This window comes from Schistocerca serialis, chromosome 4 (genome assembly GCF_023864345.2).
Source record: "Schistocerca serialis cubense isolate TAMUIC-IGC-003099 chromosome 4, iqSchSeri2.2, whole genome shotgun sequence".
In the NCBI taxonomy this organism is placed as follows: domain Eukaryota; kingdom Metazoa; phylum Arthropoda; class Insecta; order Orthoptera; family Acrididae; genus Schistocerca; species Schistocerca serialis.
In genome coordinates this window covers 73,562,328-73,587,208 of record NC_064641.1, presented here as the reverse complement: position 1 = coordinate 73,587,208, position 24,881 = coordinate 73,562,328, and positions in this window count along the sequence as shown.

Below are 24,881 nucleotides of genomic sequence, written 5' to 3'. Positions count from 1 at the left end.
AAATTACATTTTTCTTAAGTTCATAATAGCACAGCAAAAGGTGACGCGAGAAAGAGGTGGTCACATAGCTATGCAGCAGAAAAAACAATCGACATTGTGAGTCGGTAGTATACATGAGCACATGTTGCTACACAGACACCTGTCGCCAAGCGTAAGTTACACATTCAGCGAAATGTCAACAGAGAGAGAGTAGGGGGGATCGGAAATGTATTCATTAGGTCTTGTTACATGAAGCAGCAAGCATTACCTCAGACGCCTAACACGTTTCAGAGACTTGACAGTGCAATTAAGAGCCTGTAACCAATTGTTAAGCAACAACAGCGGGACGACAAGTGGGCCACATTTGATAATAATGAACAGAGCCTCACGTCAAATGATTATTACACTGTAGTATTTATTTATCCGTATGCTTTGGGCCCCCTGTCGGGCAGACCGTTGGCCGGTCTTTCAATATGACGCCACTTCGGCGACCTACAGTCGATGAGGATGAAAGGATGATGATGAGGACAGCACAATACCCAGTCCCTGGGCGGAGAAAATTGCCCGACCCAGCCGGGAATCGAACCCAGGCCCAGAGGATTGACAATCCGTCAAGCTGACCATTCAGCCAGCGAGGGTGGACATAACATTGAAGTGACATCCACGTGTTCCAGTACTTCTCATGAACATGCTGCTTGTCATTCCCCAGAAAACCACATCCAAGCAACCATGACATTCTACGTGTGTGTCATCGCATTGGCCGCCGCCTCCCACATTATTGATGTAGAGACTGACGGTCTTCCAATATCTCTACATCTCACGGTGCTTACCGCACTAACATCATTGTCACTGATGGGTGATATGGCCATTTAGTACCTCTGTTCCTCATGGTCGCTGCAGACACTTTGTAACCTCCCCCTCTCTTATCGAACTTAATGACAGTGAAAAATTAAACCGCGTGTACCTAATGGAAATTTGGGAAAAAGCAATCGTCACCGAAGTTAATCTGTCGGTAAAGAGGGAGGAAAGGGTTACATCTAAATGAAAGGAAAAATTCAAATGAAACTGGTGGAAATTAATTTTGAAAAGGGGTAAAGTTATTGAAGAAAGTAAATGTGCGGTCGTTACGTTAACAATTAACTAGCGGTAATTAGATATTTGAGATTCGGGGGAAATTACGGTCGCCAGTCCTAAGGACAATTACAATAGTAACTGAGAAAGAAAGGTAATTACACATATAATTAGCACTAGAAGCGTGGCAACTGAAGGTTGACACGTGTAGTGTGAAAACTGAAAGTTTGTCAGAAGTAATAACTTTCGCTGCGCCCTGACTTAATTTAACAAAAGAATTAATAAAACCGGAAAACTGAAAGTTAATTTAGTGACTGAAATTAATAAGAAGCTTTCTTTCTTAAGCACATCGAAATTCAGTAAAATACGGTTAGTCTTGGACTACCTCAACAATCATTTCAAAAGCTACTTGAATCTAAGCAATTTAGAAATAAGAGATTTAACTTTGAACTTGAATTAAATGATCCTGAACAATTAACAATAGTAAAATTTAGTACGTACCAAGCTGAGCTGCAGTCACAGGTAAGCTAAAATATGGTAACAAAACTAGCACTCTTAATTTGTGCTTGTGTAATCTAAGTATTGTAGCCAGCTATTAATACTTAAAGTGAACTTTGAAATTAAAGCAGTGAAATGGAATTATGCTGGCGTTTGATTTTCAACGACACTCTGGTTCATTTCGGAAAATGAAGGGACCCTGCTTGGTAATGCAATTGGGACAATGAGCAACAAAGGTTCATGCTAAGTAGCTGAGGTCTGCCATTCAGTTCTAAAACTTTACGTGCTTCCAGTCGTCCTTGTTGGTTGATTGAAGGTTTGAAGCCGTCGATCGAGGATGTGGCGACAGTCACTCATTGTCGGCCGTCGCTGTTGCAGAAGCTGGATGTTGGCGCGCCTTCTTCTCGACACGGTCACCAGACGAAACGGGCTCTTGATGTGCGCCAGCTAATGCTTCCCGTCCTCGACACCATGTCAGAAACTATCATCGCAAGTCGAGTGCAATTACTTGCTGCCAAACCCGGAAAGCGCGGCAACTCGCGGGAGCGTCACACAACACCTGCTCCACTCGCTACTCCCGCCAGACTCTCACTTGCTCTGCCCGCGCTCCACGCGGCAGAGTTAACACTACCAAAGATCCTACACACTTTGATTCTTCACACGGCCCATCGATGTAATCGTTCGATAGCAGTTTTCCCTAGGCAATACCCAGCGTAAAAATACAAATAATATTTACGAACAAACCAATTATACATCGACATAAGTGCATAAATATATATATACAAACAGTAAAACAATTACAGTATATAAAGAGACAGAAATGTCATATCTTGAGGTAACAAAACAAGGAAAAAAATAATAGTACAATAGATGGAAATAGGAGGATATGCATTTCCGGCGTTACACGTGCCCCACATTGTCTGAGGATGTTCGTGTAACGTAAACAGACTCAGAAAATGTCCCAAAAAAGAAACAGCGGAAATGCATATGCTCAAAACATCAACAAAATTTAGCATTCGTCTAATTAACCATAAATCAATTTTTAGACCATAATAATTGAGTGGAGACACTCCTAATCTAATTCCACTCTGTCATCTTGCACAAAATAAAACAGGTTGACAACATATTAAAATTCATAGAAAATATACAAAATGGTTTAGCTATTCCAAAATCATTAAAATTCGTAACACTATGAGAAATGGAATACTATTTTCAAAATTAATTAGAGTGCATGGTCATAAAAACAGGTAGATCAAAATACGCAAATAAATAATTAAATAGACTACACATTTTATATAACCTTTTCATAATTAATATTCTCGTCACGAGATTCTATTTAACGCTAAACAAGAAAATAATGCACAGCAGATCGACAGAAACATAAATATTAACAGCAGAATTCTTTCAGCTGTCCAGGAAGAAAAACAATTCCGCCTTCCGTACCCGCAAGTACAAAGAATGCCGACAGCGGCACAAGAGCCGACAGCGGCTCCGCCTCGCCAGTATTGTTGCGCCCGCCTGTGCGGCACGCTTGATCTCACTCGCCCCTGTAACGGCATTTCCAGAACGTCCGCTTCACTGAATTCTTTGGGAAAAACTCACTCCCGAGTAATCTCAAGGAGTCCATAAACACTATCACAGCGGACAACTCAACACTGTCCATCATCACACGCATGTACTAGCCTGAAACTTAAAACAGCGTCTAAGTACATCGGCAATGACTAGTAAATCACATATTTATGAAATCTTACAGCTATTTACAAAATCATATTTACATTCCTTAATCTACTGTGACTCAGCTGAAAACTTAAACTAGCAGCTTGGATTTTTCAGTTGATTTATAATGACTCTTAAATCATTTAGTACAAATTAATTACTTATTAATTACAACTTCTTTAATCTCCTCTTGGTCAGGCAAAAGCATGGCAATCTTGCAAATCGTTAAATCTTACACTCTATTTTACATACTGTATAAATTACCCATTGTGTGGTATTAATCGATCCTAGGTCGGTGCAATTTCAAGTCTACAATGTTCCGTATACCTAATAGTTTTCCAGAGCTTGGATACTCTAAGCAATAAGCATTTGTGTGAGGTATACCAATGACTTTATATGGTCCATTATAAAAACACTTAAATTTAGAGATTTCATTGTCTATCTCGCTCGATTTCTCATGAGCTTTTACAAGTACTAAGTCTCCGATTGCAAACTTAGCAAAACGCGCTTTAGCGTCATGACGACGTGTGCGAGCATCGGCTTTTAGCTTCATTACTTCTCGCAAACGATCTTTTTTCACACCAATACTAATGTCAATCCGTGGAGGGAATTTGATTATCTCTTCCACTAAACTATTACTTCTGTCATCCAACAGGATTTCCTCTGGAGAAAATCCCGTCGATTCATGTCTCAATGTGTTCATAATTCTCTTAAATTCTGCTTCATATTTGCCCCATGCCCTATGGTTGTGATGGCAATAAGTACGGGAAAGTCGGCCTCGTCTTTGTTCGTGTGTTACGTTTGACACACCGTCTACAATACTTTCCAATTCACTTTCTACATTATTGTCAATGCCGAGATTCCTCACATTACAGTAGCTCAAATTCATACCTACATCAATACCATCTGGCCAGTTAACAATGTGTGTAGGCTGGTATTGCCTATGCACACCGTCCCTGCCTCGTCAAAGCTAACTACTATTGTTTTAAGTTGTGACGTACATGTCAAAGTTTTGCTTTCGCAATTAATCACTGCACGGTACTTTAATAGCCAATCTAACCCGATAATTACTTCCGCAGTTAAGTCTGGCACGACGACAAACTCTTGTTCAAATCGTGCCCCACATATCTCGAAGTTGACAAAAATCTGTTTTGTGACCGGTTTACTGGCCTTCACAGTAGCACCGATAATTTTCACTCCTGTTACTGGCATAACTACGATGCCGGGTCTGTCTTTCAGTAACTCAAATATATTCCCAGATACAGCACTCAGTTCTGCACCGGTGTCCATCAACACGTTTAGTTGTAGGTCGTGCATATTAACAGACACTACTATCTGTCTACACTTGTTCTCGACTGTTTCTTTATTTTCCCACAGTAAATCCTCGTCTATATCCAGGTCATTCCAGAAAAAACCATCCGGCTTTGATCCTAAATCCGGTTTATCTGGCGGCTTTTTCAGCCTCTGTTCACATACAGTTTTAATTTCAACACGTCTGTCCTGAGGCTTAGTCTGTAGCTTCGCCTCCAATACCGAAACCTTTTCCTGTAACTCGTCAACTAGTGAGTGTTGCTTTGCTATCAATTCACTAATTGTCACCTTCGTTGATTCCTCTTTAGTCAGATTGATCTCATCTGCCAATCTACCTGGAGAAATGTGCCCAGTAGTATCTGCAATTACTTCGTCTAGATCTGCGCAACCCACACTGTTATCGTCTGACTGTATAATGTCAGCTCTAACCTCATACACGCTGTAATCTACGTGCTTTTCTACCAATCGTGTCCGGCTATCAGTAAAATTTTCGTAATCTTTCTCCTTAATACTGTCGCAATGTTTAAACTGGAGTTTTGCGTCGGATGGGTCGGCTACTTCTACCACTATAACTTTCGGTAAAGTCTGCCGGTTAGGGCCAGAACTTTCCGTTACTACTTCAACATCTAACTCCTGCGGGACGAAGCACGACGAATCTTGCTCGTGCTCCCCATTAACATCAACTATTTCTGGTAAAGTCTGCCGGTTAGGGCCAGAACTTTCCATCACTTCACAAACACTATCTTCCTGTGGGACGAGACGCGGCAAATTCTGCCCGCGCTCTCCATAAACACTTCTCCCATACAGACCCCTATAATCTCTTAGTTCGTCGTATAAGCGACCGAACTGCCTTAACCAGACCTCATCCCTCTCTGCATCCCCTCGCTCAATGACGGACGTTTCATCCGACATCTGATTTTCTCTCAACAATTGCGAATCATTCTTAAACTCAATCTCCAGTTCCGCTGTGGGTATTACAGCTGCCACTTTATAATCGATTTCCGGAACACTACTTAAATTGTTCTCACTGACAGTGAATGTATTTTATACTGCCGTGTATACAGCTGATTTACTACTTGTGGGCGCACTCCTTTCTGTTAACACTGGCACACTCTCCCGCCGTTGATTATTCCATACGGAATTTTCATAACGACGACACCTAGGTTTTCTCTTGTTATTGGGCCTCCAAAATTTCTCCACGCCCGGTCGGCCCCTCACCGGCGCGGCTAATGGTTTCCCTGTCTCGTCCCAGCAGATACGCTCCCCGGATGCTGCTGAGGCGGCTGATCACACCCTCCGGCGTTATTACTATTCTGCGAAGCCCGTATCATGCTAGTGTGATACTGGTTTCCGTCATTCCTGTTATTATTCGCATTGTACCGATTGTCATTACGGCCCGAACCATTATTGTTATTGCTGCCATGGTTGCGGTATGCATTATTCCCATGGTTATCTTTGTTGTGGTTGCTGTGGTACCCGTTGTTGTTACCACGTCCTCTACCACTGTCGCGATTATTGCGCCAATTGTCCTCGTCCTCCACTCTTTCCAGGAAATCATTGATTGTCCTGTAATTGCTTCCTACGTAGCGTTTTGTATCATCTGGAAGCTTCTTGTAGAGTTCCCAGACTATTTCGGATTCCGTGCGGCGATCACGCAAATATTCCAACTTGCGGATCCAGCCCTCACAAAACTCCTTCATCGAGCCACGCGAATTCGCATCGAAAGGCCCCGATACTACAAATTCGCGCCAGACACTTTGTTGTTTTTGCTCTGACCAGTATTCAGCCAGAAACAAATTTTTAAACTCGTCGAAAGTCAGGTTCGTGCTGTTGAGTTTTTAAGTCCCAACGCTTGGCATCACCAGCCAACACGTCAATAACCGCATTAATTTTTCTCTCATTAGTCCATGATCTGGGTAAAACTCTTTCACAATTCTCAATGAAATCCGTCGCGTGTATACCACTTTTTTTCAAGGGGTCAAACTGCTCCTCTTTCTTCAACAATTCCAAACTATGTGCACAGATTGGCGCATAGCCCTGTTTTTCGTCAAGTTTCTTTTCTAACTCCGACACTCTCGTAATTACTTGGCAAGTGGTTGTCGCAAGCGTTTCCATTACCTTTTTTTCTCTTCGCAGGTATTAGCCTGCGTCCTCACTTTAGTATCTACTTCGGATACTAAAGCCTTTAAAGTTCCCAGCTTCTGTTGATCTTCTTTTTTCATTGATTGAATTTGTTCCGTCACCTTATTCTCGATGATCGGAGCAAATGCTTCTCCTACAGTTTTCTCGATTCTGCTGATCTCGGAATCAAAACGAGTATTTATCCTGAACGCCTATCATTTCCTGTTTAAGATTACCGATTTCGGTGTTAATCACAACAATATCTTCTTTGATTTTATCAAAATTTTGTGTTAACAACTCCAACATTGTTGTTAACAACATTAATAGCTTTGTTCTGATTGTCTAGCATTCGTTCAATTTTTTCAGACTGAGCTACTTGCTTGGCAGCCTGAGCTGCTTGCTTGGCAGCCTGAGCTGCTTGCTTGGCAGCCTGAGCTTCTTGCTTGGCAGCCTGAGCTTCTTGCTTGGCAGCCTGAGCTTCTTGCTTGGCAGCCTGATCGTCTTGCTTGGCAGACAGAGCTTTAATTTCTGCCGATTGACTCTTGATTTCGTTAATCAAAACATTCAATAAATCAGTTAAATTCCCGGAAACTACCGGTTTTACTTCCGTAGCGGCTTCCTCTTTAATTGTCCCCCCATATTCGTCATCAAGGGATTCAGATTTGATTTTCACTTCCGATTCCGAAACATTTTCTAAAGTTTGGAACTCCATTTCTGCTCTTTGTTGCGTTTCGGCGGTCGCGTCTTCCATGCTAGCCGCCTGCCCCAGAACAATGGATACCGCGGTGCGCGTTTCCCACTGTTCGACCGAATGTTTCGTATCCAAGTCTACCAAAATTTGGCAATTGTTGCCTTCAGTCATTTTAATAATTTTCAATATAAATGCCAAATCTCAAATATAATTAGGATTACTCCCACTACTTATTCTCGCTGACATAACGGCCTGTAAGTAACCAGTACTTTGTTACGAGAATTGCACCATACAAAATTCGTGTCCAGAACAACCTCAAATCCGAAGATTGTCCTGTCACCAGGTCGCCACGTGTAACTTCCCCCTCACTTATCGACCTTAATGACAGTGAAAAATTAAACCGCGTGTACCTAATGGAAATTTGGGAAAAAGCAATCGTCACCGAAGTTAATCTGTCGGTAAAGAGGGAGGAAAGGGTTACATCGAAATGAAAGGAAAAATTCAAATGAAACTGGTGGAAATTAATTTTGAAAAGGGGTAAAGTTAATGAAGAAAGTAAATGTGCGGCCGTTACGTTAACAATTAACTAGCGGTAATTAGATATTTGAGATTTGGGGGAAATTACGGTCGCCAGTCCTAAGGACAATTACTATAGTAACTGAAAAAGAAAGGTAATTACACATATAATTAGTACTAGAAGCGTAGCAACTGAAGGTTGACACGTGTAGTGTGAAAACTGAAAGTTTGTCAGAAGTAATAACTTTCGCTGCACTCTAACTTAATTTAGCAAAAGAATTAATAAAACCGGAAAACTGAAAGTTAATTTAGTGACTGAAATTAATAAGAAGCTTTCTTTCTTAAGCACATCGAAATTCAGTAAAATACGGTTAGTCTTGGACTACCTCAACAATCATTTCAAAAGCTACTTGAATCTAAGCAATTTAGAAATAAGAAATTTAACTTTGAACTTGAATTAAATGATTCTGAACAATTAACAATAGTAAAATTTAGTACGTACCAAGCTGAGCTGCAGTCACAGGTAAGCTAAAATATGGTAACAAAACTAGCACTCTTAATTTGTGCTTGTGTAATCTAAGTATCGTAGCCAGCTATTAATACCTAAAGTGAACTTTAAAATTAAAGCAGTGAAATGGAATTATGCTGGCGTTTGATTTTCAACGACACTCTGGTTCATTTCGGAAAATGAAGGGACCCTGCTTGGTAATGCAATTGGGACAATGAGCAACAAAGGTTCATGCTAAGTAGCTGTAATTTTGTGATGCAACAATTTTAAAAGTTTGAAAAGCTGAGGTCTGCCATACAGTTCTAAAACTTTACGTGCTTCCAGTCTTCCTTGTTGGTTGATTGAAGGTTTGAAGCCGTCGATCGAGGATGTGGCGACAGTCACTCATTGTCGGCCGTCGCTGTTGCAGAAGCTGGATGTTGGCGCGCCTTCTTCTCGACACGGTCACCAGACGAAACGGGCTCTTGATGTGCGCCAGCTAATGCTTCCCGTCCGCGACACCATGTCAGAAACTATCATCGCAAGTCGAGCGCAATTACATGCTGCCAAACCCCGAAAGCGCGGCAACTCGCGGGAGCGTCACACAACACACCTGCTCCACTCGCTACTCCCGCCAGACTCTCACTTGCTCTGCCCGCGCTCCACGCGCAGAGTTAACACTCCCAAAGATCCTACACACTTTGATTCTTCACACGACCCATCGATGTAATCGTTCGATAGCAGTTTTCCCTAGGCAAGACCCAGCGTAAAAATACAAATAATATTTACGAAACAAACCAATTATACATCGACATAAGTGCATAAATATATATATATACAAACAGTAAAACAATTACAGTATATAAAGAGATAGAAATGTCATATCTTGAGGTAACAAAACAAGGAAAAATAATAATAGTACAATAGATGGAAATAGGAGGACATGCATTTCCGGCGTTACAACTTCCAGGTGCTAGAACCCACCTGACGCGTAGGACCCTTATCAGCTGACAACGCGACCTCCAACAACACAATACATCCACATGGGCTATCACGGGTCAGCGTCATCTTCCAGAGTGTGACGGAGGATGTTCTGGTAGCGAGGTGGCCCAGTCTTGCACTACGACTCCCCCCACAGACTGTCACATGACAGCCTGCAAGACTTCAGCTAAACTGCCTTGGCTACTAGCCGGGCGTAACTGACACCAGAGGACATCAGAATTTGACTGTGTTACTGGCACAAAGGCCTCACCGAGGCAGACGAAAAGATACTCCAGTGTGAGTCGGAATCAATACATATTAACTTGCCAATCATTTTTTATTAACACCGAAAAACACTCTACATGCGAACAACACCATCCTGTCGACACCGCTACAGAATACTCAAGTTAAGGAATATTATGTAAAAGAGAATTACCAGATGGATAGAGACCCATTTAGCGTTAGTGGAGTAGCAAAAGGCCTATTATACGTTACCACGGAACCATCTGTGCAGAAGTATGAGGAATAGTTACTTGTCACCTGTTTACATCAAAGCAGTTAATCTGTTCTACATGCGCTGTGTGAGTGCCGTTAAAGTAGGAAATTCAGTGTCACCAGAGCTTCCTGTCACAAAGGCTGCGCTATAACACCTTGCTATTTGACATCTATGTGGTGGAAGCACTTGAAACCTGATGGCACCTGTGAGTGATGAAATCTTGTACACACATCTCTTCGCCGATAACCAGGTCTTCGCAGCAAAAGACCAGAATCACGCTGCGTACTTACCTCAGAAGTTAAAAGAGGAATATGAACGATTGGGCCTCACCATTAGCTGAAGGTTGGCGACGATACCGTACAGGGTATGGAGGTTGGAGCCAGTAGATGACGGGATTTCTTTTACGTGAAGGTTCTGATGCCATCAAACGGAAAAAGTGCAGATGACATACACTACTGGCCATTAAAATTGCTACACCACGAAGATGACGTGCTACAGACCCGAAATTTAACCGACAGGAAGAAGATGCTGTGATATGCAAACGATTAACTTTTCAGAGCATTCATACAAGGTTGGCGATGGTGGCGTCACGTACAACGTGCTGACATGAGAAACGCTTCCAACCGATTTCTCATACACAAACAGCACTTGAACGGCGTTGCCTGGTGAAACGTTGTTGTGAGGCCTCGTGTAAGGAGGGGAAATGCGTACCATCACGTTTCGGACTCTGATAAAGGTCGCGATTGCGGTTTATCGTATCGCAACATTGCTCCTCGCATTGGTCAAGATCCAATGACTGTTAGCAGAATATGGAATCGGTGGTTTCAGGAGGGTAATACGGAACGCCGTACTGGATCCCAACGGCCTCGTATCACTAGCAGTCGAGATGACAGACATCTTATCCGGATCATGCAGTCACGTCTCGATCCCTGAGTCAACAGATGGGGACGTTTGCAAGACAACAACCATCTGCACGAACAGTTCGACGACGTTTGCAGCAGCACGGACTATCAGCTCGGAGACCATGGCTGCGGTTACCCTTGACGCTGCATCACAGACAGGAGCGCCTGCGATGGTGTACTCAACGACGAACCTGGGTGGACGAATGGCAAAACATCTTTTTTTGGGATGGATCCCGGTTCTATTTACAGCATCATGATGGTCGCATCCGTGTTTGGCGACATCGCGGTGAACGCACATTGGAAGCGTGTATTCGTCATCGCCATACTGGCGCATCACCTGGCGTGATGGTATGGAGTGTCATTGGTTACACGTCTCGGTCACCTCTTGCTCGCATTGACAGCACTTTGAACAGTGGACGTTACATTTCAGATGTGTTACGACCCGTGGCTCTACCCTTCATTCGATCCCTGCGAAACCCTACACTTCAGCAGGATAATACACGACCGCATGTTGCAGGTCCTGTACGGGCCTTTCTGGATACAGAAAATGTTCGACTGCTGCCCTTGCCAACACATTCTCCAGATATCTCACCAATTGAAAACGTCTGGTCAATGGTGGCCGAGCAACTGGCTCATCACAATACGCCAGTCACTACTCTTGATGAACTGTGGTATCGTGTTGAAGCTGCATGGGCAGCTGTACCTGTACACGCCATCCAAGCTCTGTTTGACTCAATACGCAGGCGTATCAAGGCCGTTATTACGCCAGAGGTGGTTGTTGTGGGTACTGATTTCTCAGGATCTATGCACCCAAATTGCGTGAAAATGTAATCACATGTCAGTTCTAGTATAACGTATTTGTCCAATGAATACCCGTTTGTCATCTTCATTTCTTCTTGGTGTAGCAATTTTAATGGCCAGTAGTGTAAATAACAAAATAAGGCAGGGCAGAAGGGCCGTGCGACAATTGATGTTGATCCTTTGGAATAACAGAAAGAGCCAAAAAGGTGATATACCGTTCAGTTGTTGCAAACACTGCTACGTTCGGAGCAAAAACTTGGGTAATAAATGAGCGTCAGAGAAACAAGTTGCTTGCAAAATGGCTCTGAGCTCTATGGGACTTAACACCTATGGTCATCAGTCCCCTAGAACTTAGAACTACTTAAACCGAACTAACCTAAAGACATCACACAACACCCAGCCATCACGAGGCAGAGAAAATCCCTGACCCCGCCGGGAATCGAACCCGGGAACCCGGGCGTGGGAAGCGAGAACGCTACCGCACGACCACGAGATGCGGGCTGCTTGCACTAGACACAAATTTTAGAGCAGAAGTTGTGGCATCTCCAAGCTGGACCATGTACCAAATGCCAATATAAGAGAGGCTAGGGTGTCGATAAATCAGTAATACATATAACAGAGGTGAAACGTCTAAAGTGCTATGGACGTTTAGAGAGGTTGGACGACAGCAGTTGGCCAAATAAAGTGCGGCAGTGGACCCCTGCGGAAAGAAGAAAGCGAGGATGGCCTAGGAACAACTGTAGTCGAGAGGTCTGGGACGCGATGGACTACAATACGGAGACTGGTGTGACTGTAAGATGTGGAATACGGGAAGACAGAAGCGACTCCAACGGAGGATACTCAGAAGATAGAGCACTTATTACCCTCCAATGAGTAGAATCATATGAGACAGTGTACTTGGCGTCGAAGTGAGGATGTAGTGCCGGATGGACAAGACGCGAACTATAACTGCCGTATATTGCGTCATTGTCTCGGCTGCACCGTATGTGGTGCAATACTTGTGCACGGGACTGCTGTCATGGCTTACAGCAGACAGCAGTGTTAATGAGGGAGAAACTGGGAAGCAAAAACAGAAGTGCTGGTTGATACGGGTGAGCAAGAAGTAAACGGGCAGACCCTTTCGCTACTGGTTTCACAGGGCGTCTCAGTGTGGATGGCCTGGCCACAGGACTCGCACCACTCAAGGCAGCTCTGTTGGTCACGAAGAAGTTTCCGGTCGTACCAGGCCTGCCGTCCTCACATTAGTGCCGCTTTCCACTCGTGCGAATTGTGGCGTAGCAGTGGCGGAGCAGTCTTTTACGCTTTGGAACGCTGAGCAAAGGTATTCAAATGGGGTCCCCATTCCATCGAAGAAGAAGTAACAGTCAGCTCAAGCTCCATCAAGCGCAGAGCAGGTGCTAACTTCTAATATCATTTCTACAAAAACAAAAAGGACCTCGCCCAGGACACAAGTGCACTTCATATACACTACCTCACAAAGAAAGTGAAAGCAAAAAAAAAAAAAAAAATGAAATGGCTCTGAGCGCTATGGCACTGTGGAACATAACATCTGAGTGCCCTAGAACTTAGAACTACTTAAACCTAACTAACCTACGGACATCACACACATCCATTCCGGAGGCAGGATTCGAACCTGTGAGCGTAGCGGTCGCGTGATTCCAGACTGAAGCTCCTAGAACCGCTCGGCCACAGCGGCCGGCTGAAAACAAAGACGAGGTCGGTTGACAGTGTAACGTCATAAACGTACGCAACATTGGAGGACGTAAAGCTGTAATTGTCCTTGACAGGTAGAAGGGCCACCAGAGTATGTAAGCGTTGTTTGTGTTTAGTGTCATTACCATGTCCGATAGCGTGTTTGAGGGAAGAGAACAGCATCAAATAGTGAGTGATCACTGTGAAGGACAAGGAGTTTGTGCCCATTAGTGAGAGATGGGGTCATCATCAACTGACAGAGTTTGAAAGGGGCCTCATTGTGGGTCTAAAATTGGCCATCTGGTCGCATCGTTCAACAGTCACATTTGTTGATGGTGTTGAGACAGCGACCAGTCACAAATTTATTTTCAGTTCCTTTATTCAAAACTATCTTTGGCGTGGAACATCTTTATAATTAATGTAACAGTATTCGCTCTAAAACTCACAAAATCAATGTCTCTCTATATTAGTGTAAAAGGTGTTTCACGTCTTTATAATGTTACGATATGTCATAGCATCTTTGACACTCACATGTTTGTAAGCAGTTTTGTACGTATCAAAACATGTGGTGCATGTTTGTAATCTATTCTATGACAAATCTAAAGTGCTACGTGAGAAAAATGTACTTGTGCAACGGTGAGAATGCAGTGGGAATGTATTCACATCAGTTTGACGAAAACTATGTAAACAAATACTCCAAACCGACATTTCACGCAAGTCACATCCAATGCAAATCTGTAACGCAACCATCTCTGTGCCGTCCTTCTAATTAAGCATTATTTATATTTTAGGACAATTAATCTGTAAAAAAAAGCACTGAAAATAAATTTGTGGCTGGTTGCTGTCTCAACACCATTAACATTTCCAGAATGAGATTTCCACTGTGCAGCGTAGTGTGCGCTGATGTGAAACTTCCTGGTAGATTAAAACTGTGTGCTGGACCGAGACTCGAACTCGGGACCTTTACCCAGAGCACTTGCCCGCGAAAGGCAAAGGTCCCGAGTTCGAGTCTCGGTCTGGCACACAGTTTTAATCTGCCAGGAAGTTTCACCATCAACATTTGTCTTCAAATAACAGCCACGGTCTCCAACCATGTCATCACATAACAAAATTGCATAGTCACATTTCTGGCGCAATCAGGATTTGGCAGTGGCCCAGTGCTGGACTGAATGCAGGCATACTCATCGTCAAGGCTCTGGTCGATCCCTTCCAACTATCACAGGGAAGGATCGCCAAATTCTGCACCAAGAATTTGGTAACCCCTTCACATCTGCGCCTGCCGTCTAGCAACAAGTAATGGCCTCTCGGCAACATTCTCTGACATCAGGCACCATTGGTCGGAATCTACTAGCAATCGAAATAGGAATCGCCACCCCTTGCTTAGGTTGCCGTTAACATTACAACACGAACGGCTGTGTTTGTACTGTGCCATGATCGGAAAGCGTGGACTGCTAATGAATAGCGTCGCACTGAGTTCAGCGATGAACCGCTTTTCTGCACTAACATGAATGACCACCATCGACGAGCATGGCGGTGATCTGGGGAGAGAACCCTACACATGATGTTTTGCAGGAGCTGCAATGCGACTTCAGGTCATGGCTCGTAGTGATTGATGGAAATCTGACGGCACAACGGAGCATGACGGAAATACTGCGTCGTCACACGTTACTTCTCATGTCACAGCTTCATGGTGCCATTTTTCAACAGGGCAATGCTCGTCCACACATGGCAAGTGTCTATTTGCACTGTAGCCGCCGGCCGGAGTGGCCGAGCGGTTCTAGGCGCTACAGTCTGGAACCGCGAGACCGCTACGGTCGCAGGTTCGAATCCTGCCTCGGGCATGTATGTGTGTGATGTCCTTAGGTTAGTTAAGTTTAAGTAGTTGTAAGTTCTAGGGGACTGATGACCTCAGATGTAAAGTCCCATAGTGCTCAGAGCCATTTGAACCATTTTGCGCTGTAGCTGGTCACTGTAACCGAGTGGTTCTAGGCGCTTCAGTTCGGAACCACGCTCTTACTACGGTCGCAGGTTCGAATCCTGCCTCGGGCATGGATGTGTGTGATGTCCTTAGGTTAGTTAGGTTTAAGTAGTTCTAAGTCTAGGGGACTGATGACCTCAGATGTTAAGTCCCATAGTGCTTAGAGCCATTTTTTGTACTGTCTGCATGATGTTGAGATACTCCCATGCCCAGCAAGGTCCCCAGATCTGCCCCCAACAGAACATGTGGAAGACCAGCTCGGACGCCATTTCGGTCCCAGTGCCAGTATCAAGGACATCCAGGACCTCTTACAACAGTCCAATAAAACAATAGCAATCGCCGTTATTTAGGTTTTATTTTTGTTTTTAGGCTACCAGTTTCGACGATACGTTAGTCTCCTTCAGGCGACTTCAATCGAGTATCCTTCGTGTTACACAATACATCAGCACTTTTAACCGGTCTGCTGTATCGTGTAACACGAAGGTTATTCGATTCCTGAAGATGACGTAATGTATCGTCGAAATTGGTAGCCTAAAAACAAGAATAAAACCTAAATAGTGGCGATTGGTATTGTTTTATTAGATACTGACCATCCATAGTTCCACACTCCAGCCAGAAGATGGAGTTACATTTCTTACAACAGTTGTGGGCCAGTTTGTCTGAGGAAAGACTCATCGGCTTTATGACATCCTTCGCAACTAATATGTGCTTGCATTCTGGCGAGAGAGGATTCAACGTCATACTGATAAATGGGCTCATACTGCCAAGTTGTTTGTAATTTGACTCGATTTTACAATCACTGAAAATAAAACGCATACCTTCTCAGTCCGAGAAGCTTAATTTCGTTTTCTCAGCCCATTTCGAGTGCATCTCATTTTTGCCAGGTAGTGAAGTAAAGGGTTCGTTGCATGTCCCCATCTCTGAGGATTGTGGAGAGGATATATCTCAACCCATAAAATAACATATCGCTGTTATGAACTGGGGCTCCGTTCTCCCTCAAGATAATTGCTCCGAAATGCAACGAGCGACTTCAGTGTCACGTACGAATTCACTTTTCGCGTCTCAACCTCCACGGTTGTCACTTGAGCAATGTACTTTCGTAGGGCTTGGACTTTGTGCAACATCTCTGCACCCCCTACGCACTTCATGTGTGTGACATCAATAATATTAAACGTTTACTTGACATCTGTGGCCGTTCTGTTGGATTTCTGTTCTAAAATTTCCTCAAGTGGCCGAGTCCAGTGCAGATGTCCCTACCATAGGACTCATTATCGCCTCAACGTTCAGCATTAACCTAGAGCAGTTGACCGCACTGAACGCCTGAAGGTGACATACAGACCATTGGTCGTAGCAGTTACTGGGGTTGATATTGTGACCAGATGGACTGATTTGGATACACTGCCGCCACCAGAATGAACTTGCCTTGGTAGTGTGTAACAGTGGACGGATGAGTGTAGTTCAGCATATCAGTCACCGATTCAACACTGAACGACAACGACCCGTGAGAAGCCTCGAAATACAGACTACCTTCCTCGCTATTTGATGTTCGTCAGACAAGTACGAGTGCAATTTAGTGTGTAATGACACTCTTTTTTCTGCTCCACAAATTGACAATACTAGCACACCAGTGATTTGCCTTCATCTCACTGTTGTTCTTCTGCGTCAACTGTGCTATTTGAATGAATAGCTCTCTTCGTAATGATTTCCGAGCATTTCGTTATGAGTACCCCTTGTATGTGTGAACCAAGGAAGGAAATTGGGAAGTTGTGGTAAGGTCTTATAGGATTAAACTGTTGAGGTTGTAATCACCCCCTCACTTACCGCCCTTAATGACAGTAAAAATTAAACCGCGTGTACCTAATGGAAATTTGGGAAAAGCAATCGTCACCGAAGTTAATCTGTCGGTAAAGATGGAGGAAAGGGTTACATCTAAATGAAAGGAAAAATGCAAATGACATTGGTGAAAATTAATTTTGAGAAAAGGGTAAAATTAATAAAGAAAATAAATGTACGGTCGTAACATTAACAAATAATTGGCGTTAATTAGATATTTGAGATTTGGGGAAAATTACAGTCGCCAGTCCTATGGACAACTACAGTAATAACTGAAAATGAAAGATAAATGGACATATAATTAGCACTAAAAGCGTGGCAACTGGAGGTTGACACGTGCTGGGTGAAAACTGAATGTTTGTCAGAAGTAATAAATTTCGCTACACTCTGTCTTAATTTAGCAAAAGAATTAATAAAACCGGAAAACTGAAAGTTAATTTAGTGACTGAAATTAATAGTGAGCTTTGTTTCTGAAGCAATACGAAATTCAGTAAAATAAGGTTAGTCTAGGGCTACCTCTACATCTACATCTACATCCATACTCCGCAAGCCACCTGACGGTGTGTGGCGGAGGGTACCTTGAGTACCTCTATCGGTTCTCCCTTCTATTCCAGTCTCGTATTGTTCGTGGAAAGAAGGATTGTCGGTATGCCTCTGTGTGGGCTATAATCTCTCTGATTTTATCCTCATGGTCTCTTCGCGAGATATACGTAGGAGGGAGCAATATACTGCTTGACTCTTCGGTGAAGGTATGTTCTCGAAACTTTAACAAAAGCCCGTACCGAGCTACTGAGCGTCTCTCCTGCAGAGTCTTCCACTGGAGTTTATCTATCATCTCCGTTACGGTTTCGCTATTACTAAATGATCCTGTAACGAAGCGCGCTGCTCTCCGTTGGATCTTCTCTATCTCTCCTATCAACCCTATCTGGTACGGGTCCCAGACTGCTGAGAAGTATTCAAGCAGTGGGCGAACAAGCGTACTGTAACCTACTTCCTTTGTTTTCGGATTACATTTCCTTAGGATTCTTCCAATGAATCTCAGTCTGGCATCTGCTTTACCGACGATCAACTTTATATGATCATTCCATTTTAAATCACTCCTAATGCGTACTCCCAGATAATTTATGGAATTAACTGCTTCCAGTTGCTGACATGCTATTTTGTAGCTAAATGATAAGGGATCCATCTTTCTATGTATTCGCAGCACATTACACTTGTCTACATTGAGATTGAATTGCCATTCCCTGCACCATGCGTCAATTCGCTGCAGATCCTCCTGCATTTCAGTACAATTTTCCATTGTTACAACCTCTCGATACACCACAGCATCATCTGCAAAAAGCCTCAGTGAACTTCCGATGTCATCCACCAGGTCATTTATGTATAATGTGAATAGCAACGGTACTATGACACTCCCCTGCGGCACACCTGAAATCACTCTTACTTCGGAGGACTTCTCTCTATGCTGCGTTCTGTTATCTAGGAACTCCTCAATCCAATCACACAATTGGTCTGATAGTCCATATGGTCTTACTTTGTTCATTAAACGGCTGTGGGGAACTGCTGATTCCTACAGAGTAGATTTCTAGTTTCCAGAAAAGTCATTATACTCCAACACAATACGTGTTCCAAAATTCTACAACGGATCGACGTTAGAGATATAGGTCTATAGTTCTGCACATCTGTTCGACGTCCCTTCTTGAAAACGGGGATGACCTGTGCCCTTTTCCAATCCTTTGGAACGCTACGCTCTTCTAGAGACCTACGGTACACCGCTGCAAGAAAGGGGACAAGTTCCTTCACGTACTCTGTGTAAAATCGAACTGGTATCACATCAGGTCCAGAGGCCTTTCCTCTTTTGAGCGATTTTAATTGTTTCTCTATACCTCTGTCGTCTATTTCGATATCTACCATTTTGTCATCTGTGCGCCAATCTAGAGAAGGAACTACAGTGCAATCTTCCTCTGTGAAACAACTTTGTAAAAAGACATTTAGTATTTCGGCCTTTAGTCTGTTATCCTCTGTTTCAGTACCATTTTGGTCACAGAGTGTCTGGACATTTTGTTTTGATCCACCTACCGCTCTGACATAAGACCAAAATTTCTTAGGATTTTCTGCCAAGTCAGTACACAGAACTTTACTTTCGTATTCATTGAACGCGTCTCGCATAGCCCTCCTCACACTACATTTCGCTTTGCGTCATTTTTGTTTGTCTGCAACAACCATTTCAAAAACTAATTGAATCTAAGCAACTTAGAAATAAGAGATTTAACTTTGAACTTCAATTAAATGATTCTGAACAATTAACAATAGTAAAATTTAGTACGTACCAAGCTGAGCTGCAGTCACAAGTAAGCTAAAATATGGTAACAAAACTAGCACTCTTAATTTGTGCTTGTGTAATCTAAATATTGTAGCCAGCTATGAATACTTTAACTGAATTTTGAAATTATAGCAGTGAAATGGAATGATATTTTTTAATGCTGGCGTTTGAATTTCAACGACACCCGGGTTAGTTTCCGGAAAAGGAAGGGACCCTACTTGGTAGTGCAATTGGGACAATGAGCAACCAAGGTTCATGCTACGTTGCTGTAATTTTGAAACAGTTTGAAAACCTGAGGTCTTCCATACAGTTCTAAAACTTTACGTGCTTCCAGTCTTCCTTGTTGGTTGATTGAAAGTTTGAAGTCGTCGATCGAGGAGGTGGCGACAGTCACTCATTGTCGGCCGTCGCTGTTGCAGAAGCTGGATGTTGGCGCGCCTTCTTCTCGACACGGTCACCAGGCGGAACAGGCTCTTGATGTGCGCCAGCTAATGCTTCCCGTCCGCGACACCGTGTCAGAAACTAGCATAGCAAGTCGAGCGCCATTACATGCTGCCAAACCCAGAAAGCGCGGCAACTCGCGGGAGCGTCGCACAACACACCTGTTCCACCGCCCTACTCCAGCGACACTCCCTTCTGTCCGCGCTCCACGCGGCGGAGTTAACACTACCAAAGATCCTAAACACTTTGGTTGTCCACACGACCTATCGATGTAATCGTTCCATAGCATAGTTTTCCCTAGGCAAGACCCAGCGTAAAAATACAAATGGTATTTACCAAATAAACCAATTATACATCGACATATATATATATATATATATATATATATTGTGAAACAATTACAATATATAAAGACAAATGTCATATATTCAGGCAACAAAATAAGGAAAAAAATTTATAGTGCAATAGATGGAAATAGGAGGATATGCATTTCCGGCGTTACACGTGCCCCACACTGTCTGAGGATAATTGTGTAACCTAAACAGACTCAGAAAATGTCCCAAAAAGGAAGAAAAGCAGCGGAAATGCGTATGCTCAAAACATTAAGGAAGTTTAGCATTAGGCTAATTAACCATAAACCAATTTTTAGACCATAATAATTGAGTGGAGACACTCGTAACCTTATTCCGCTCTGTCATCTTACACAAAAGAAAACAGGTTGATAATATATTAAAATTCATAGAAAACCTAGAAAATGGTTTAGCTATTTTAAAATCGTCAAACTTCCTAACAGTGTCAAGAAATGGAATTCTGTTTACACAATTAACCAGAGTACATGGTCATATAAGACAGGAATATCAAAATACGCAAATTAATAATTAATTACATAGAATGAACATTTTATATAACCTTTTCATAGTTAATACTCTCGTCATTAGAGTCCACTTAACGCTAAACAAGAAAATAACATGCAGCAGATCGAAAGAAACATATATATTGACAGGAGAATTCTTTCACATCAGCTGTTCGGGAAGAAAGACAACTCCGCCTTCCGTACCCGCAAGTACAAAGAATGCCGACAGCGGCACAAGAGCCGACAGCGGCACAAGAGCCGACAGCGGCTCCGCCTCGCCAGTACTGTTGCGCCCGCCTGTGCGGCACGCTTGATCTCACTCGCCTGTATAACGGCATTTCCAAAACGTCCGTTTCATTGAATTCTTTCGGAAAAACTCACTCTCGAGTAATCTCAAGGAGTCCATTAGCACTATCACAGTGGATAACTCGACACTGTCCATCATCACACGCATGTACTAGCCTGAAACTTAAAACAGCGTCTAAGTACATCAGCAATGACTAGTAAATCACATATTTATGAAATCTTACAGCTAGATACAAAATCATATTTACATTCCTTAATCTACTGTGACTCAGCTGAAAACTTAAAACAGCAGCTTGGACTTTTCAACTGATTAATAATCGGTTACTCTTAAATCATTTAGTCAAAATTAATTACTTATTAATTACAACTTCTTTAATGACCTCTTGGTAAGGCAAAAGCATGGCAATCTAGGAAATCCTTAAATCTTACACTCTATATTTACAAACTGTACAAATTACCCATTCTGTGGTATTAATCAATCCTAGGTTGGTACAATTTCAAGTCTACAATGTTCCGTATAACTAATAGTTTTCCAGAGCTTGAATACTCTAAGCAGTAAGCATTTGTATGAGGTATGCGAATGACTTTATATGGTCCATTATAAACAAACTTAAATTTAGTGATTTCATTGTCTATCTCAGTCGATTTCTCGTGAGCTTTTACAAGTACTACGTCTGAGATTCCGATTGTAAACTTAGCAAAACGCGTCATGACGACGTATGCGAGCATCGGCTTTTAGCTTCATAATTTCTAGCAAACGATCTTTTTTTTTCACACCGATACTAATTTCAATCCTTGAAGGGAATTTGATTATCTCTTCCACAAGTCCGCGTTTGTCGGAAAACACACTCTTATTCCTCATTATTACTTCATACAGGCCTCGTCTTTGTTCGTGTGTTAAGTTTGACACACCGTCTACAATACTTACCAATTCACTTTCCACACTATTGTCAATGCCGAGATTCCTCACGTTACAGTAGTTCAAATTCATACCTACGTCAATGGCATCCGGCCAGTTAACAATGTGTAGAGGCTGGTATTGCCTATGCACACCATCTCCTGCCTCGTCAAAGCTAACTACTATTGTTTTATCTTGTGACTTACATGTCAAAGTTTTGCTTTCGCAATTAATCACTGCACGGTACTTTAATAGCCAATCTAACCCGATAATTACTTCCGTAGTTAAGTTTGGCACGACGACAAACTCTTGTTCAAATCGTGCCCCACATATCTCGAAGTTGACAAAAATCTGTTTTGTGACCGGTTTACTGGCCTTCCCAGTAGCACCGACAATTTTCACTCCTGTTACTGGCATAACTACGATACCAGGTATGTCTTTCAGTAACTGAAATATTTTTCCAAATACAGCACTCAATTCTGCACCGGTGTCAATCAACACGTTTTGTTGTAGGTCGTGCATATTAACTGACACTACTATCTGTCTACACTTGTCCTCGACTGTTTCATTATTTTCCCGCAATAAAACCTCGTATATATCCAGGTCATTCCATAAAAAACCATCCGGCTTTGATCCTAAATTTGGCTTTTAATTTCAACACGTTTGTCCTGAGGCTTAGTCTGTAGCTTCGCCTCCAATACCGAAACCTTTTCCTGTAACTCGTCAACTAGTGAGTGTTGCTTTGCTATCAGTTCCCTAATTGTCACCATCGTTGATTCCTCTTTGGCCATATTGATCTCATCTGCCAATCTACCTGGAGGAATGTGCCCAGTAGTCTCTGCAATTACTTCCTTTGGATCTGCGCAACCCACACTGCTATCGTCCGATCGTATAACGTCAGCTCTAACCTCATACACGCTGTAATCTACATGCTTTTCTACCAATCGTGTCCGGTTATAACTAAAACTCTCGTAATATTTCTCCTTAATACTTTCGCTATGTTTAAACTGGAGTTTTGCGTCGGATGGGTCGGCCACTTCTACCACTATAACTTCCGGTAAAGTCTGCCGGTCAGGGCCAGAACTTTCCGTTACTACTTCAACATCCAACTCCTGCGGGACGAAACACGACGAATCTTGCAGTGCTCCCCGTTAACATCAGCTATTTCCGGTAAAGTCTGCCGGTTAGAGCCAGAACTTTCTATCACTTCACAAATACTATCTTCCTGCGGGACGAGACGCGGCAAATCCTGCCCGCGCTCCCCATAAACACTTCTCCCGTACAGGCCCCTATAATCTCGTAGTTCGTCGTATAAGCGACCGAACTACCTTAACCAGACCTCATCCCTCTCTGCATCCCCTCGCGCGATGACGGACGTGTTATCCGACATCTGATCTTCTCTCAACAATTGCGAATCATTCTTAAACTCAATCTCCAGTTCCGCTGTGGGTGTTACAGCTGCCACTTTATAATCGATTTCCGGAACACTACTTAATTTGTTCTCACTGACAGTGAATGTATTTTATACTGCCGTGTATACAGCTGATCTACTACTTGTGGGCGCACTCCTTTCTCTTAAAACTGGCACACTCTCCCGCCGTTGATTATTCCATACGGAATTTTCATAACGACGACACCTGGGTTTTCTCCTGTTATTAGGCCGCCAAAATTTCTCCAGGCCCGGTCGGCCCCTCACCGCCGCGGCTAATGGTTTCCCTGTCTCGTCCCAGCAGATCTGCTCCCCGGATGCTGCTGAGGCGGCTTATCGCACCCTCTGGCTTTGTTACTATTCTGTGAAGCCCTATAAAATAAATAAAATAAATAAAAAATGTTATTTTAAATATGTTAATTATTCTATCTGTATGATGGTGATTGTGATTGCAATTGTAATTAATATTTTGCTTATCTGGAACGTGGACGTTTAATTATTCGTTATCAGACGCTTGACAATGGCTTTTTCGTAAAGGCAATGTTACTCGTAGTTGACCGTGAAATAAAACTGAAATAATCGGACTTCGTAATTAAATCGTTTCCAAAGACTGCTGCGGTAGGTGCGGACTCATAATCTAAATCTCAATATTACAATAATTTGCCAGCCATGCCAATACGTCGTACAGAGGTGATTGTCTACTAAACATAAAAAAGTTACACAGTTAGTTAAATCAGATATATTCAATGAATAAGCCTACAGTTCATAATCCTACTTACTTTTATAAATATAAATTCTTTACAGAATCGAGTGCCTAGTGTGGTTGCAACTCGCAGTATTCTTCTATAACATGAAATATGGCGGTGTGCCAGACAATAATATAAAATACGTGCTTCTCGCACCACTTCAACCAAAGCTCTCTCTTTCTTAATCAAACATAAGAGTAACGTAATTGTGCTTTTGTTTTGTCAGCGACACAGCGCTGCAGTTGTGTGCCATAGGCTTTATTTATTTGTCACTGATTATTTATTTAATTAATATTTCGCGTTTCCGAGGAAACTCACGCTCGGCATGCAAATGTGCCTTTATATTGCCCCCTGAATTGCGAGGCGAAAGGACACACCTGCAGGCGAGCAATTCACCTAAAGGCACAAGAAAATCTAAGTTATCTACAACTATTTACATGACTTACATTACACATTATACACACTATATACAAAATTTGATTGACGCGGGTGCGCCGTAAAAGTTCTAATGTTGGCAGATAGAGTGCGCGCATGCGCAGAAGCGTCTGTGTAACTGTGGCACTGCCGTTATATCGTACAGTTAGATCACGCGGCACAGTATTGCAGATCATATTGTTCGTGTGCGCGCGTTTTTCAGTCGTTGCACAAAGAAAATATTCAACCAAGATTACATATGAAGACTACATTCTATGACAGGTAACTTAGTTTTAAATTTACAATATTCGTTATAACACAATACAACTTAGATTGTTGAATGTTCTTAGTTACATAGTATTATTTTGAAATACTTCAAAGAAAAATGTCCGTATTTT